The sequence below is a fragment of the Protopterus annectens genome, chromosome 2.part2 (assembly GCF_019279795.1).
Source record: "Protopterus annectens isolate FY-2018-M chromosome 2.part2, PAN1.0, whole genome shotgun sequence".
Lineage (NCBI taxonomy): Eukaryota > Metazoa > Chordata > Ceratodontiformes > Protopteridae > Protopterus > Protopterus annectens.
In genome coordinates this window covers 93,452,721-93,455,584 of record NC_056730.1, presented here as the reverse complement: position 1 = coordinate 93,455,584, position 2,864 = coordinate 93,452,721, and the positions used below count along the sequence as shown (strand labels likewise).

At 36.8% G+C, this 2,864-nt stretch overlaps 1 non-coding gene across 1 annotated transcript; it reads left to right on the top strand.

Moving 5' to 3' along the window:
• The first annotated feature begins 1,480 nt into the window (after window positions 1-1,480).
• Window positions 1,481-1,553, top strand: TRNAH-AUG. Its single transcript has one exon. It is a non-coding gene; the product is annotated as a tRNA-His (tRNA).
• The last annotated feature ends 1,311 nt before the right edge of the window (window positions 1,554-2,864 follow it).

Below are 2,864 nucleotides of genomic sequence, written 5' to 3'. Positions count from 1 at the left end.
TATATATATATATATATATACATATATATATATATATATATATATATATATATATATATATATATATATATATATATATATATATATATATATATATATATATATATATATATATATATATATATATATATACAGAGATATGCGAGTGGGCACTGGAGATTAAGTTCAACCTGATGATAGTGGCAGGGTGGGTGAAGCATTAAGTAGCAAGGCAATGGAAGGACATGAGGCCAAAAGTTCAGTGACTGCAGAAGGTCATAGTATTAATGAGAAAAGGAGAAGAGAGGAAGATGAGAAATAAGAAATGAGAATGAAATATTGGGGGACTGACTGCCTAATCAACTTACTGAAGTAAGACAAGAAAGGTGAGGAAAAAAGGACAGCTATGACACAAGACAAAGTTGGTGAAAAGGGAAGAGATATTTTTATTTGACTTCATGGCCTATTGAAAGGCGTAGAAAGAGGATAGGATATCAGGTGTTCTATAACTGGGGTTGATTCTCAGACTACAATGTAGTGACACAGTTCTTAGATGGAGAGTGTTAGAAGTGCTGTATATGAAATCAACATTGGGGTGAGGAGATGGGGCATATAACCTATCTGATGGAGTTTTAAGCTGCAAATTAAGAAGCAACTGTTATTTAACAAGTAAACAAGGAGATTTCTTTATAGAAGGTACTTGTAGCTATATGATATGAAATTCCCAATAAAAATAAAAAGAATTTAGGGGGAAAAACTCTTCAGCTCACTGTTGTCCTACAAGAAATATTACTCTCCTCCGAAGGTGCAGAGAAAATCATCCCTAATGATCAGCACCTCCTGGTCATTTCCCTGTATTCTAACATCAAGTCTTCTCCTTCTGGGCAGCCCAGTCCCTGCACCAGATACTGGATAGCCATGCAGGAAGGAGTAAGTCTGAAACTTGCAACAAATGATAATGAGATTTATTTATCTGCTGTAACCGAACAGAGCCCGTTCACACATGCACCTGTAAATGTCAATGTCATCCTTCCCAAACTCTGTAAATCTAAATAACTGCACTAGTAATTATTCCAGAGAGACATGCAGATGGATTACACTGGACATTTTATTCATGTGTCTGAGGCAGGAGTGACATTGGTCTTGAGTGGTATTTTGTCATCTCCTAGAATGCTCTAGAATGATTCCAGGATTCAAAGACAAGATAATTAGCTTTAATAATTGGCTATGTAGCAAGTGTCATTCTAGGATAATCCTGTAAGTAGTAGTTTAGGATGAGATGGCTTAACAGTCTTACTACTTGGCCTTGGATGATATATACCTTTCCTGCCAAGGCTTTTGCATTTTGACTAAAGCCTTTGATAACCTCCAGAGTGACTTTTTGTAGGAAGAATCCATCTAATGGACATTTCAACCTAGTAAATTTTAATTTAAAATGCACTAATGTGGCTCTATTTAGAGCTAGTTGTCCTAACAAAATATGCCAAAACTTGAGGCTCCAGGACCAGTGGTGCAATGGGTAACACATCTGACTATGGATCAGAAGACTGTAGGTTCAACTCCTGCCTGGCTCAGTTGACACATTTTTTCTCAGGGACATTTACTGCTGATCATAGACTCATTCTGCAAATAACCATCTAACCAAGGTCAATTAGGGAACACGGGCATAACATGACTAGGCTTGTAAAGATCCTAGGCTAGTAACGTCCTATGAACCTATTATGTGTAGATACAAGGACATGGTTTCAGAGCAATGAAAGCATTCTCACTATTTCTCGGTATAGTGCTTATTACATCTTCAGACCTACTGGTAATTATGAGAGAATATCAGTATTTGTCAAGGATATCATCACCTCACGATAGGTTCCTCAAGATACCACGTTTGAACTCCTAGATGCCAAATACATCAGAAAAAAAGACTATTTACCACTTTGTAGCTTGTTATAGAACACCCTCTATGTCCCCTTCCGGGCACAATAGCTATCTTAACAAATAAGCTAAAAGCCCCATTAAATGCAACACCTTTCTACTGGGGACTTCAATTATCCATAAATAAACTGGAAGACCTACCTTGCTACTGGTCAGCATGGCTGACATTTCATTGGCATTATAAATGCTAACTCTCTTTTACAAATAGTTATCCAACCTACTCGGGTGCCCTGGGATCCCTGATCAGGTCCTCTGAAATATGGGCTCTTCTTGCACATTTCATTATGTATCACCCTGTCTTGTTAAATCAGACCATAAATCAGTGACCTTTTCCTTTAAAACTGCTGGTACTTCCCCTGCAAATGCCTCTGTTTTAGGGAATTCTCAAAAGTAAACCTTCACTTCCTTGATGACCTAAATAAATTCTGTTGTAATCCTTCTCCAATGGATCCCATTGTCAAAGCTGCTGCCTATTCCTCTAATATCTACTCCCATTTAAGTAGTTGTACTAATAAGGCAATCACTCTCCTGAGCAAATATAATCAGAATTGTAAAAACAACCCCCTGATATGATATATCCGCATAAATAAATTATACAAGACAAAGAAATTCCTTAATGCTTATAAGAGGTCTCATTCTACCTACCTTTAGAGCACTCTTAAGGAAACTAGTAAAATGCTTAAAGGAACCGTTAGGAAGCTGAAATATGTTCATGAACTTGAAATTGCTGTTAAAACCAGAACTAGTTACAAAGCTTTTTTTACCTGTGTCTTGAAGTTCAGAACTAATACCCAACAATATTCAGAGCTAGTCCACAGTAATACTGCACACTCTGCCCCTAAGGAAATATCTAATATCCTAAATGAAAATTTTAGTGCAAATTTTACTCCACCTGAAGTTATAGCTATTCCACAATCCCAGCTACCCACTTTAATTACTATGGAACAAGTCCTCTC